We start from the raw sequence: 16,641 nt of genomic DNA, 5'->3' as shown, positions 1-16,641 counted from the left end.
ACCCACCCCAGTCCCCACACCCACACCCACCCTCCCCAGTCCCCACACCCACCCTCCCCAGTCCCCACGCCAAACCTCCCCAGTCCCCACACCCACCCTCCCCAGTCCCCACACCCCCAGTCCCCACAACCACACCAACCCTCCCCTGTCCCCACACCAACTGTGCCCAGTCCCCACATCAACCCTCCCCAGTCCCCACGCCAACCCTCCCCAGTCCCCACGCCAACCCTCCCCAGCCCCCACACCAACCGTCTCCAGTCCAAACGTCCCCACACCAACCCTCCCCAATCCCCACAGCCACGATCCCCAGTCCCCAACACAACCCTCCCCAGTCCCCAGACCAACCCTCCCCAGTCCCCACACCCACCGTCCCCAGTCCAAACATCCCCACACCAACCCTCCCCAGTCCCCACCCCAACCCTCCCCAGTCCCCACACCCACCCTCCCTCCCCAGTCCCCACACCCACACCAACCCTCCCCTGTCCCCACACCCACACCAACCCTCCCCGGTCCCCACACCAACTGTGCCCAGTCCCCACACCAACCCTCCCCGGTCCCCGGGTCCCCACACCCACACCAACCCTCCCCAGTCCCCACGCCAACCCTGCACAGTCCCCACACCCACGCCAACCCTGCCCTGTCCCCACACCCACACCAACCCTCCCCAGTCCCCAGACCAACCCTCCACAGTCCCCCAGACCAACCCTCCCCAGTCCCCACACCCAACGTCCCCAGTCCAAACATCCCCACACCAACCCTCCCCAGTCCCCACACCAACCCTCCCTAGTCCCCACAACCACACCAACCGTCCCCAGTCCCAAGACCAACCCTCCCCAGTCCCCATACCCACCGTCCCCAGTCCAAACGTCCCCACACCAACCCTCCCCAGTCCCCACAACCAAACCAACCCTCCCCGGTCCCCACACCAACCCTCCCCGGTCCCCACACCAATCCTCCCAAGTCCCCACAACCACACCAACCCCCCAGTCCCCACACCCACCGTCCCCAGTCCAAACGTCCCCACACCAACCCTCCCCAGTCCCCATACCCACCGTCCCCAGTCTAAACGTCCCCACCCCAACCCTCCCCAGTCCCCACAACCAAAACAACCCTCCACGGTCCCCACACCAACCCTCCCCAGTCCCCACGCCAACCCTCCCCAGTCCCCACGCCAACCCTCCCCAGTCCCCACACCAACCCTCCCTAGTCCCCAGACCAACCCTCCCCAGTCCCCACACCAACCCTCCCCAGTCCTCAGACCAACCCTCCCCAGTCCCCACACCCACCATCCCCAGTCCAAACATCCCCACACCAACCCTCCCCAGTCCCCACGCCAACCCTCCCCAGTCCCCACACCAACCCTCCCCAGTCCCCACACCAACCCTCCCCAGTCCCCACACCCACACCAACCGTCCCCAGTCCCCACACCCACCGTCCACAGTCCAAACGTCCCCACACCAACCCTCCCCAGTCCCCACACCAACCCTCCCCAGTCCCCACAACCAAACCAACCCTCCCCGGTCCCCACACCAACCCTCCCCAGTCCCCACACCAACCCTCCCTAGTCCCCACAACCACACCAACCGTCCCCAGTCCCCAGACCAACCCTCCCCAGTCCCCACGCCAACCCTCCCCAGTCCCCCACAACAACAGTCCCCAGTCCCCAGACCAACCCTCCCCAGTCCCCAGACCAACCCTCCCCAGTCCAAACATCCCCACACCAACCCTCCCCAGTCCCCACAACCACCGTCCCCCACACCCACCGTACCCAGTCCCCACACCCACACCAACCCTCCCCAGTCCCCACGCCCACCCTCCCCAGTCTCCACACCCACCCTCCCCAGTCCCCACACCCACCGTCCCCACACCCCACACCAACCCTCCCCTGTCCCCACACCAACCTGTGCCCAGTCCCCACACCAACCCTCCCCAGTCCCCCATGCCAACCCTGCCCAGTCCCCACACCCACACCAACCCCTCCCCAGTCCCCAGACCAACCCTCCCCAGTCCCCACACCAACCCTCCACAGTCCCCAGACCAACCCTCCACAGTCCCCAGACCAACCCTCCCCAGTCCCCACACCCACCGTCCCTAGTCCAAACATCCCCACACCAACCCTCCCCAGTCCCCATCACCAACCCTCCCTAGTCCCCACAACGACACCAACCGTCCCCAGTCCCCAGACCAACCCTCCCCAGTCCCCACGCCAACCCTCCCCAGTCCCCAGACCAACCCTCCCCAGTCCCCAGACCAACCCTCCCCAGTCCCCACACCCACCGGCCCCAGTCCCCACCGTCCCCAGTCCCCACACCCACCGTCCCCAGTCCCCACATCATCCCTCCCCAGTCCCCACACCCACACCAACCCTCCCCAGTCCCCACGCCCACCCTCCCCAGTCCCCACACCCACACCAACCCTCCCCTGTCCTCACACCAACTGTGCCCAGTCCCCACATCAACCCTCCCCAGTCCCCACAGTCCCACCCTCCCCAGTCCCCACACCAACCCTTCCCTGTTCTCACACCAACTGTGACCAGTCCCCACATCAACCCTCCCCAGTCCCCACGCCAACCCTCCCCAGTCCAAACGTCCCCCACACCAACCCTCCCCAGTCCCCACACCAACCCTCCCCAATCCCCACAGCCACCGTCCCCAGTCCCCCACCAACCCTCCCCAGTCCCCAAACCAACCCTCCCCAGTCCCCACGCCAACCCTCCCCAGTCTCCACACCCACAACAACCCTCCCCAGTCACCACGCCAACCCTCCCCAGTCCAAACGTCCCCACACCAACCCTCCCCAATCCCCACAGCCACCGTCCCCAATCCCCACAGCCACCGTCCCCAGTCCCCCCACCAACCCTCCCCAGTCCCCACGCCAACCCTCCCCAGTCTCCACACCCACAACAACCCTCCCAGTCCCCACGCCAACCCTCCCCACGCCAACCCTCCCCAGTCTCCACACCCACAACAACCCTCCCCAGTATTTAACATGTCATTATGACACCTGTTTACCAGGTGTAGGTAGGACTATTTAACATGTTATTATGGAGTCACCTGTTTACCAGGTGTAGGTAGGACTATTTAACATGTTATTATGGAGTCACCTGTTTACCAGGTGTAGGTAGGACTATTTAACATGTCATTATGGAGTCACCTGTTTACCAGGTGTAGGTAGGACTATTTAACATGTTATTATGGAGTCACCTGTTTACCAGGTGTAGGTAGGACTATTTAACATGTCATTATGACACCTGTTTACCAGGTGTAGGTAGGACTATTTAACATGTCATTGTGACACCTGTTTACCAGGTGTAGGTAGGGCTATTTAACATGTCATTATGGAGTCACCTGTTTACCAGGTGTAGGTAGGACTATTTAACATGTCATTATGACACCTGTTTACCAGGTGTAGGTAGACTATTTAACATGTCATTATGGAGTCACCTGTTTACCAGGTGTAGGTAGGACTATTTAACATGTCATTATGACACCTGTTTACCAGGTGTAGGTAGGACTATTTAACATGTCATTATGGAGTCACCTGTTTACCAGGTGTAGGTAGGACTATTTAACATGTTATTATGACACCTGTTTACCAGGTGTAGGTAGGACTATTTAACATGTCATTATGACACCTGTTTACCAGGTGTAGGTAGGACTATTTAACATGTCATTATGGAGTCACCTGTTTACCAGGTGTAGGTAGGGCTATTTTAACATGTCATTATGGAGTCACCTGTTTACCAGGTGTAGGTAGATCTATTTAACATGTCATTATGGAGTCACCTGTTTACCAGGTGTAGGTAGGGCTATTTAACATGTTATTATGGAGTCACCTGTTTACCAGGTGTAGGTAGGACTATTTAACATGTTATTATGGAGTCACCTGTTTACCAGGTGTAGGTAGGACTATTTAACATGTCATTATGGAGTCACCTGTTTACCAGGTGTAGGTAGGACTATTTAACATGTCATTATGGAGTCACCTGTTTACCAGGTGTAGGTAGGGCTATTTAACATGTCATGATGGAGTCACCTGTTTACCAGGTGTAGGTAGGGCTATTTAACATGTCATTATGACACCTGTTTACCAGGTGTAGGTAGGACTATTTAACATGTCATTGTGGAGACACCTGTTTACCAGGTGTAGGTAGGACTATTTAACATGTCATTATGGAGTCACCTGTTTACCAGGTGTAGGTAGGGGCTATTTAACATGTCATTATGGAGTCACCTGTTTACCAGGTGTAGGTAGGACTATTTAACATGTCATTATGACACCTGTTTACCAGGTGTAGGTAGGCTATTTAACATGTCATTATGGAGTCACCTGTTTACCAGGTGTAGGTAGGGCTATTTAACATGTCATTATGACACCTGTTTACCAGGTGTAGGTAGAACTATTTAACGTGTTATTATGACACCTGTTTACCAGGTGTAGGTAGGGCTATTTAACATGTCATTATGGAGTCACCTGTTTACCAGGTGTAGGTAGGGCTATTTAACATGTCATTATGACACCTGTTTACCAGGTGTAGGTAGGACTATTTAACATGTCATTATGGAGACACCTGTTTACCAGGTGTAGGTAGGACTATTTAACATGTCATTATGGAGTCACCTGTTTACCAGGTGTAGGTAGGACTATTTAACATGTCATTATGACACCTGTTTACCAGGTGTAGGTAGGACTATTTAACATGTCATTATGGAGTCACCTGTTTACCAGGTGTAGGTAGGGCTATTTAACATGTCATTATGGAGTCACCTGTTTACCAGGTGTAGGTAGGGCTATTTAACATGTCATTATGACACCTGTTTACCAGGTGTAGGTAGGACTATTTAACATGTTATTATGGAGTCACCTGTTTACCAGGTGTAGGTAGGGCTATTTAATATGTCATTATGACACCTGTTTACCAGGTGTAGGTAGGGCTATTTAACATGTCATTATGGAGTCACCTGTTTACCAGGTGTAGGTAGGGCTATTTAACATGTCATTATGGAGTCACCTGTTTACCAGGTGTAGGTAGGACTATTTAACATGTTATTATGGAGTCACCTGTTTACCAGGTGTAGGTAGGACTATTTAACATGTCATTATGGAGTCACCTGTTTACCAGGTGTAGGTAGGGCTATTTAACATGTCATTATGGAGTCACCTGTTTACCAGGTGTAGGTAGGACTATTTAACATGTCATTATGAAACCTGTTTACCAGGTATAGGTGGGACTATTTAACATGTCATTATGACACCTGTTTACCAGGTGTCGGTAGGGACTATTTAACATGTCATTATGACACCTGTTTACCAGGTGTAGGTAGGACTATTTAACATGTTATTATGGAGTCACCTGTTTACCAGGTGTAGGTAGGACTATTTAACATGTCATTATGGAGTCACCTGTTTACCAGGTGTAGGTAGGGCTATTTAACATGTAGGTAGGACTATTTAACATGTCATTATGACACCTGTTTACCAGGTGTAGGTAGGACTATTTAACATGTCATTATGACACCTGTTTACCAGGTGTAGGTAGGACTATTTAACATGTCATTATGGAGTCACCTGTTTACCAGGTGTAGGTAGGACTATTTAACATGTCATTATGGAGTCACCTGTTTACCAGGTGTAGGTAGGACTATTTAACATGTCATTATGACACCTGTTTACCAGGTGTAGGTAGGACTATTTAACATGTCATTATGGAGTCACCTGTTTACCAGGTGTAGGTAGGGCTATTTAACATGTCATTATGGAGTCACCTGTTTACCAGGTGTAGGTAGGGCTATTTAACATGTCATTATGACACCTGTTTACCAGGTGTAGGTAGGACTATTTAACATGTTATTATGGAGTCACCTGTTTACCAGGTGTAGGTAGGGCTATTTAATATGTTATTATGACACCTGTTTACCAGGTGTAGGTAGGGCTATTTAACATGTCATTATGGAGTCACCTGTTTACCAGGTGTAGGTAGGGCTATTTAACATGTCATTATGGAGTCACCTGTTTACCAGGTGTAGGTAGGACTATTTAACATGTTATTATGGAGTCACCTGTTTACCAGGTGTAGGTAGGACTATTTAACATGTCATTATGGAGTCACCTGTTTACCAGGTGTAGGTAGGGCTATTTAACATGTCATTATGGAGTCACCTGTTTACCAGGTGTAGGTAGGACTATTTAACATGTCATTATGAAACCTGTTTACCAGGTATAGGTGGGACTATTTAACATGTCATTATGACACCTGTTTACCAGGTGTCGGTAGGACTATTTAACATGTCATTATGACACCTGTTTACCAGGTGTAGGTAGGACTATTTAACATGTTATTATGGAGTCACCTGTTTACCAGGTGTAGGTAGGACTATTTAACATGTCATTATGGAGTCACCTGTTTACCAGGTGTAGGTAGGGCTATTTAACATGTAGGTAGGACTATTTAACATGTCATTATGACACCTGTTTACCAGGTGTAGGTAGGACTATTTAACATGTCATTATGACACCTGTTTACCAGGTGTAGGTAGGACTATTTAACATGTCATTATGGAGTCACCTGTTTACCAGGTGTAGGTAGGACTATTTAACATGTCATTATGGAGTCACCTGTTTACCAGGTGTAGGTAGGACTATTTAACATGTCATTATGACACCTGTTTACCAGGTGTAGGTAGGGCTATTTAACATGTCATTATGTAGTCACCTGTTTACCAGGTGTAGGTAGGACTATTTAACATGTCATTATGACACCTGTTTACCAGGTGTAGGTAGGACTATTTAACATGTCATTATGGAGTCACCTGTTTACCAGGTGTAGGTAGGGCTATTTAACATGTAGGTAGGACTATTTAACATGTCATTATGACACCTGTTTACCAGGTGTAGGTAGGACTATTTAACATGTCATTATGACACCTGTTTACCAGGTGTAGGTAGGACTATTTAACATGTCATTATGGAGTCACCTGTTTACCAGGTGTAGGTAGGACTATTTAACATGTCATTATGGAGTCACCTGTTTACCAGGTGTAGGTAGGACTATTTAACATGTCATTATGACACCTGTTTACCAGGTGTAGGTAGGGCTATTTAACATGTCATTATGTAGTCACCTGTTTACCAGGTGTAGGTAGGACTATTTAACATGTCATTATGGAGTCACCTGTTTACCAGGTGTAGGTAGGACTATTTAACATGTCATTATGGAGTCACCTGTTTACCAGGTGTAGGTAGGGCTATTTAACATGTAGGTAGGACTATTTAACATGTCATTATGACACCTGTTTACCAGGTGTAGGTAGGACTATTTAACATGTCATTATGACACCTGTTTACCAGGTGTAGGTAGGACTATTTAACATGTCATTATGGAGTCACCTGTTTACCAGGTGTAGGTAGGACTATTTAACATGTCATTATGACACCTGTTTACCAGGTGTAGGTAGGGCTATTTAACATGTCATTATGTAGTCACCTGTTTACCAGGTGTAGGTAGGACTATTTAACATGTCATTATGACACCTGTTTACCAGGTGTAGGTAGGACTATTTAACATGTCATTATGGAGTCACCTGTTTACCAGGTGTAGGTAGGGCTATTTAACATGTCATTATGGAGTCACCTGTTTACCAGGTGTAGGTAGGGCTATTTAACATGTCATTATGGAGTCACCTGTTTACCAGGTGTAGGTAGGACTATTTAACATGTCATTATGACACCTGTTTACCAGGTGTAGGTAGGACTATTTAACATGTCATTATGGAGTCACCTGTTTACCAGGTGTAGGTAGGGCTATTTAACATGTAGGTAGGACTATTTAACATGTCATTATGACACCTGTTTACCAGGTGTAGGTAGGACTATTTAACATGTCATTATGACACCTGTTTACCAGGTGTAGGTAGGACTATTTAACATGTCATTATGGAGTCACCTGTTTACCAGGTGTAGGTAGGACTATTTAACATGTCATTATGGAGTCACCTGTTTACCAGGTGTAGGTAGGACTATTTAACATGTCATTATGACACCTGTTTACCAGGTGTAGGTAGGGTCTATTTAACATGTCATTATGACACCTGTTTACCAGGTGTAGGTAGGACTATTTAACATGTCATTATGGAGTCACCTGTTTACCAGGTGTAGGTAGGACTATTTAACATGTCTTTATGGAGACACCTGTTTACCAGGTGTAGGTAGGACTATTTAACATGTCATTATGACACCTGTTTACCAGGTGTAGGTAGGACTATTTAACATGTTATTATGACACCTGTTTACCAGGTGTAGGTAGGGCTATTTAACATGTCATTATGACACCTGTTTACCAGGTGTAGGTAGGGCTATTTAACATGTTATTATGGAGTCACCTGTTTACCAGGTGTAGGTAGGACTATTTAACATGTCATTATGGAGTCACCTGTTTACCACGTGTAGGTAGGACTATTTAACATGTTATTATGACACCTGTTTACCAGGTGTAGGTAGGACTATTTAACATGTCATTATGGAGTCACCTGTTTACCAGGTGTAGGTAGGACTATTTAACATGTCATTATGGAGTCACCTGTTTACCAGGTGTAGGTAGGACTATTTAACATGTCATTATGACACCTGTTTACCAGGTGTAGGTAGGACTATTTAACATGTCATTATGGAGTCACCTGTTTACCAGGTGTAGGTAGGACTATTTAACATGTCATTATGACACCTGTTTACCAGGTGTAGGTAGGACTATTTAACATGTCATTATGGAGTCACCTGTTTACCAGGTGTAGGTAGGACTATTTAACATGTCATTATGACACCTGTTTACCAGGTGTAGGTAGGACTATTTAACATGTCATTATGGAGTCACCTGTTTACCAGGTGTAGGTAGGACTATTTAACATGTCATTATGGAGTCACCTGTTTACCAGGTGTAGGTAGGACTATTTAACATGTCATTATGGAGTCACCTGTTTACCAGGTGTAGGTAGGACTATTTAACATGTCATTATGGAGTCACCTGTTTACCAGGTGTAGGTAGGCTATTTAACATGTCATTATGGAGTCACCTGTTTACCAGGTGTAGGTAGGGCTATTTAACATGTCATTATGACACCTGTTTACCAGGTGTAGGTAGGACTATTTAACATGTCATTATGACATCTGTTTACCAGGTGTAGGTAGGCTATTTAACATGTCATTATGGAGTCACCTGTTTACCAGGTGTAGGTAGGGCTATTTAACATGTCATTATGACACCTGTTTACCAGGTGTAGGTAGAACTATTTAACATGTTATTATGACACCTGTTTACCAGGTGTAGGTAGGGCTATTTAACATGTCATTATGGAGTCACCTGTTTACCAGGTGTAGGTAGGACTATTTAACATGTCATTATGGAGTCACCTGTTTACCAGGTGTAGGTAGGACTATTTAACATGTCATTATGACACCTGTTTACCAGGTGTAGGTAGGGCTATTTAACATGTCATTATGGAGTCACCTGTTTACCAGGTGTAGGTAGGACTATTTAACATGTCATTATGACACCTGTTTACCAGGTGTAGGTAGGACTATTTAACATGTCATTATGGAGTCACCTGTTTACCAGGTGTAGGTAGGGCTATTTAACATGTAGGTAGGACTATTTAACATGTCATTATGACACCTGTTTACCAGGTGTAGGTAGGACTATTTAACATGTCATTATGACACCTGTTTACCAGGTGTAGGTAGGACTATTTAACATGTCATTATGGAGTCACCTGTTTACCAGGTGTAGGTAGGACTATTTAACATGTCATTATGGAGTCACCTGTTTACCAGGTGTAGGTAGGACTATTTAACATGTCATTATGACACCTGTTTACCAGGTGTAGGTAGGGCTATTTAACATGTCATTATGACACCTGTTTACCAGGTGTAGGTAGGACTATTTAACATGTCATTATGGAGTCACCTGTTTACCAGGTGTAGGTAGGACTATTTAACATGTCTTTATGGAGACACCTGTTTACCAGGTGTAGGTAGGACTATTTAACATGTCATTATGACACCTGTTTACCAGGTGTAGGTAGGACTATTTAACATGTTATTATGACACCTGTTTACCAGGTGTAGGTAGGGCTATTTAACATGTCATTATGACACCTGTTTACCAGGTGTAGGTAGGGCTATTTAACATGTTATTATGGAGTCACCTGTTTACCAGGTGTAGGTAGGACTATTTAACATGTCATTATGGAGTCACCTGTTTACCAGGTGTAGGTAGGACTATTTAACATGTCATTATGACACCTGTTTACCAGGTGTAGGTAGGACTATTTAACATGTCATTATGGAGTCACCTGTTTACCAGGTGTAGGTAGGACTATTTAACATGTCATTATGGAGTCACCTGTTTACCAGGTGTAGGTAGGACTATTTAACATGTCATTATGACACCTGTTTACCAGGTGTAGGTAGGACTATTTAACATGTCATTATGGAGTCACCTGTTTACCAGGTGTAGGTAGGACTATTTAACATGTCATTATGACACCTGTTTACCAGGTGTAGGTAGGACTATTTAACATGTCATTATGGAGTCACCTGTTTACCAGGTGTAGGTAGGACTATTTAACATGTCATTATGACACCTGTTTACCAGGTGTAGGTAGGACTATTTAACATGTCATTATGGAGTCACCTGTTTACCAGGTGTAGGTAGGACTATTTAACATGTCATTATGGAGTCACCTGTTTACCAGGTGTAGGTAGGACTATTTAACATGTCATTATGGAGTCACCTGTTTACCAGGTGTAGGTAGGACTATTTAACATGTCATTATGACACCTGTTTACCAGGTGTAGGTAGGGCTATTTAACATGTCATTATGGAGTCACCTGTTTACCAGGTGTAGGTAGGACTATTTAACATGTCATTATGGAGTCACCTGTTTACCAGGTGTAGGTAGGCTATTTAACATGTCATTATGGAGTCACCTGTTTACCAGGTGTAGGTAGGGCTATTTAACATGTTATTATGGAGTCACCTGTTTACCAGGTGTAGGTAGACTATTTAACATGTTATTATGGAGTCACCTGTTTACCAGGTGTAGGTAGAACTATTTAACATGTCATTATGGAGTCACCTGTTTACCAGGTGTAGGTAGGACTATTTAACATGTCATTATGGAGTCACCTGTTTACCAGGTGTAGGTAGGCTATTTAACATGTCATTATGGAGTCACCTGTTTACCAGGTGTAGGTAGGGCTATTTAACATGTCATTATGACACCTGTTTACCAGGTGTAGGTAGGACTATTTAACATGTCATTATGACACCTGTTTACCAGGTGTAGGTAGGACTATTTAACATGTCATTATGGAGTCACCTGTTTACCAGGTGTAGGTAGGACTATTTAACATGTCATTATGGAGTCACCTGTTTACCAGGTGTAGGTAGGGCTATTTAACATGTCATTATGACACCTGTTTACCAGGTGTAGGTAGAACTATTTAACATGTTATTATGACACCTGTTTACCAGGTGTAGGTAGGGCTATTTAACATGTCATTATGGAGTCACCTGTTTACCAGGTGTAGGTAGGACTATTTAACATGTCATTATGGAGTCACCTGTTTACCAGGTGTAGGTAGGACTATTTAACATGTCATTATGACACCTGTTTACCAGGTGTAGGTAGGACTATTTAACATGTTATTATGGAGTCACCTGTTTACCAGGTGTAGGTAGGACTATTTAACATGTCATTATGGAGTCACCTGTTTACCAGGTGTAGGTAGGACTATTTAACATGTCATTATGGAGTCACCTGTTTACCAGGTGTAGGTAGGACTATTTAACATGTCATTATGGAGTCACCTGTTTACCAGGTGTAGGTAGGGCTATTTAACATGTCATTATGACACCTGTTTACCAGGTGTAGGTAGGACTATTTAACATGTTATTATGGAGTCACCTGTTTACCAGGTGTAGGTAGGTCTATTTAACATGTCATTATGACACCTGTTTACCAGGTGTAGGTAGGGCTATTTAACATGTCATTATGGAGTCACCTGTTTACCAGGTGTAGGTAGGGCTATTTAACATGTCATTATGGAGTCACCTGTTTACCAGGTGTAGGTAGGACTATTTAACATGTCATTATGGAGTCACCTGTTTACCAGGTGTAGGTAGGACTATTTAACATGTTATTATGGAGTCACCTGTTTACCAGGTGTAGGTAGGACTATTTAACATGTCATTATGGAGTCACCTGTTTACCAGGTGTAGGTAGGACTATTTAACATGTCATTATGGAGTCACCTGTTTACCAGGTGTAGGTAGGACTATTTAACATGTCATTATGGAGACACCTGTTTACCAGGTGTAGGTAGGACTATTTAACATGTCATTATGACACCTGCTTACCAGGTGTAGGTAGGGCTATTTAACATGTCATTATGGAGTCACCAGTTTACCAGGTGTAGGTAGGGCTATTTAACATGTCATTATGACACCTGTTTACCAGGTGTAGGTAGGACTATTTAACATGTCATTATGGAGTCACCTGTTTACCAGGTGTAGGTAGGGCTATTTAACATGTCATTATGGAGTCACCTGTTTACCAGGTGTAGGTAGGGCTATTTAACATGTCATTATGACACCTGTTTACCAGGTGTAGGTAGGACTATTTAACATGTCATTATGACACCTGTTTACCAGGTGTAGGTAGGACTATTTAACATGTCATTATGTAGTCACCTGTTTACCAGGTGTAGGTAGGACTATTTAACTTGTCATTATGACACCTGTTTACCAGGTATAGGTGGGACTATTTAACATGTCATTATGACACCTGTTTACCAGGTGTCGGTAGGACTATTTAACATGTCATTATGACACCTGTTTACCAGGTGTAGGTAGGACTATTTAACATGTTATTATGGAGTCACCTGTTTACCAGGTGTAGGTAGGACTATTTAACATGTCATTATGGAGTCACCTGTTTACCAGGTGTAGGTAGGACTATTTAACATGTCATTATGGAGTCACCTGTTTACCAGGTGTAGGTAGGACTATTTAACATGTCATTATGGGTAGGGCTATTTAACATGTCATTATGACACCTGTTTACCAGGTGTAGGTAGGGCTATTTAACATGTCATTATGGAGTCACCTGTTTACCAGGTGTAGGTAGGACTATTTAACATGTCATTATGACACCTGTTTACCAGGTGTAGGTAGGACTATTTAACATGTCATTATGACACCTGTTTACCAGGTGTAGGTAGGGCTATTTAACATGTCATTATGGAGTCACCTGTTTACCAGGTGTAGGTAGGACTATTTAACATGTCATTATGGAGTCACCTGTTTACCAGGTGTAGGTAGGACTATTTAACATGTTATTATGGAGTCACCTGTTTACCAGGTGTAGGTAGGACTATTTAACATGTCATTATGGAGTCACCTGTTTACCAGGTGTAGGTAGGACTATTTAACATGTCATTATGGAGTCACCTGTTTACCAGGTGTAGGTAGGACTATTTAACATGTCATTATGGAGACACCTGTTTACCAGGTGTAGGTAGGACTATTTAACATGTCATTATGACACCTGCTTACCAGGTGTAGGTAGGGCTATTTAACATGTCATTATGGAGTCACCAGTTTACCAGGTGTAGGTAGGGCTATTTAACATGTCATTATGACACCTGTTTACCAGGTGTAGGTAGGACTATTTAACATGTCATTATGGAGTCACCTGTTTACCAGGTGTAGGTAGGGCTATTTAACATGTCATTATGGAGTCACCTGTTTACCAGGTGTAGGTAGGGCTATTTAACATGTCATTATGACACCTGTTTACCAGGTGTAGGTAGGACTATTTAACATGTCATTATGACACCTGTTTACCAGGTGTAGGTAGGACTATTTAACATGTCATTATGTAGTCACCTGTTTACCAGGTGTAGGTAGGACTATTTAACTTGTCATTATGACACCTGTTTACCAGGTATAGGTGTGACTATTTAACATGTCATTATGACACCTGTTTACCAGGTGTCGGTAGGACTATTTAAGCTATTTAACATGTCATTATGACACCTGTTTACCAGGTGTAGGTAGGGCAATTTAACATGTCATTATGTAGTCACCTGTTTACCAGGTGTAGGTAGGACTATTTAACATGTCATTATGACACCTGTTTACCAGGTGTAGGTAGGGCTATTTAACATGTCATTATGGAGTCACCTGTTTACCAGGTGTAGGTAGGACTATTTAACATGTCATTATGACACCTGTTTACCAGGTGTAGGTAGGACTATTTAACATGTCATTATGGAGACACCTGTTTACCAGGTGTAGGTAGGACTATTTAACATGTCATTATGGAGTCACCTGTTTACCAGGTGTAGGTAGGACTATTTAACATGTCATTATGGAGTCACCTGTTTACCAGGTGTAGGTAGGACTATTTAACATGTCATTATGGAGTCACCTGTTTACCAGGTGTAGGTAGGGCTATTTAACATGTCATTATGACACCTGTTTACCAGGTGTAGGTAGGACTATTTAACATGTCATTATGACACCTGTTTACCAGGTGTAGGTAGGACTATTTAACATGTCATTATGTAGTCACCTGTTTACCAGGTGTAGGTAGGACTATTTAACTTGTCATTATGACACCTGTTTACCAGGTATAGGTGGGATTTAACATGTCATTATGACACCTGTTTACCAGGTGTAGGTAGGACTATTTAACATGTCATTATGGAGTCACCTGTTTACCAGGTGTAGGTAGGGCTATTTAACATGTAGGTAGGACTATTTAACATGTCATTATGACACCTGTTTACCAGGTGTAGGTAGGACTATTTAACATGTCATTATGACACCTGTTTACCAGGTGTAGGTAGGACTATTTAACATGTCATTATGGAGTCACCTGTTTACCAGGTGTAGGTAGGACTATTTAACATGTCATTATGGAGTCACCTGTTTACCAGGTGTAGGTAGGACTATTTAACATGTCATTATGGAGTCACCTGTTTACCAGGTGTAGGTAGGACTATTTAACATGTCATTATGACACCTGTTTACCAGGTGTAGGTAGGACTATTTAACATGTCATTATGGAGTCACCTGTTTACCAGGTGTAGGTAGGACTATTTAACATGTCATTATGACACCTGTTTACCAGGTGTAGGTAGGACTATTTAACATGTCATTATGGAGTCACCTGTTTACCAGGTGTAGGTAGGACTATTTAACATGTCATTATGGAGCACCTGTTTACCAGGTGTAGGTAGGACTATTTAACATGTCATTATGGAGTCACCTGTTTACCAGGTGTAGTTAGGACTATTTAACATGTCATTATGGAGTCACCTGTTTACCAGGTGTAGGTAGGACTATTTAACATGTCATTATGGAGTCACCTGTTTACCAGGTGTAGGTAGGACTATTTAACATGTCATTATGGAGTCACCTGTTTACCAGGTGTAGGTAGGGATATTTAACATGTCATTATGGAGTCACCTGTTTACCAGGTGTAGGTAGGACTATTTAACATGTTATTATGACACCTGTTTACCAGGTGTAGGTAGGACTATTTAACATGTCATTATGGAGTCACCTGTTTACCAGGTGTAGGTAGGACTATTTAACATGTCATTATGGAGTCACCTGTTTACCAGGTGTAGGTAGGACTATTTAACATGTCATTATGGAGTCACCTGTTTACCAGGTGTAGGTAGAGCTATTTAACATGTCATTATGGAGTCACCTGTTTACCAGGTGTAGGTAGGGCTATTTAACATGTCATTATGACACCTGTTTACCAGGTGTAGGTAGGACTATTTAACATGTCATTATGACACCTGTTTACCAGGTGTAGGTAGGACTATTTAACATGTCATTATGGAGTCACCTGTTTACCAGGTGTAGGTAGGACTATTTAACATGTCATTATGGAGTCACCTGTTTACCAGGTGTAGGTAGGGCTATTTAACATGTCATTATGACACCTGTTTACCAGGTGTAGGTAGGGCAATTTAACATGTCATTATGTAGTCACCTGTTTACCAGGTGTAGGTAGGACTATTTAACATGTCATTATGACACCTGTTTACCAGGTGTAGGTAGGGCTATTTAACATGTCATTATGGAGTCACCTGTTTACCAGGTGTAGGTAGGACTATTTAACATGTCATTATGACACCTGTTTACCAGGTGTAGGTAGGACTATTTAACATGTCATTATGGAGTCACCTGTTTACCAGGTGTAGGTAGGGCTATTTAACATGTCATTATGGAGTCACCTGTTTACCAGGTGTAGGTAGGACTATTTAACATGTCATTATGGAGTCACCTGTTTACCAGGTGTAGGTAGGACTATTTAACATGTTATTATGGAGTCACCTGTTTACCAGGTGTAGGTAGGACTATTTAACATGTCATTATGGAGTCACCTGTTTACCAGGTGTAGGTAGGACTATTTAACATGTCATTATGGAGTCACCTGTTTACCAGGTGTAGGTAGGACTATTTAACATGTCATTATGGAGACACCTGTTTACCAGGTGTAGGTAGGACTATTTAACATGTCATTATGACACCTGCTTACCAGGTGTAGGTAGGGCTATTTAACA

This window comes from Salmo salar, chromosome 15, assembly GCF_965601325.2.
Source record: "Salmo salar chromosome 15, fSalSal1, whole genome shotgun sequence".
Taxonomy (NCBI): Eukaryota; Metazoa; Chordata; class Actinopteri; order Salmoniformes; family Salmonidae; genus Salmo; species Salmo salar.
This window is presented reverse-complemented; position numbering follows the sequence as displayed.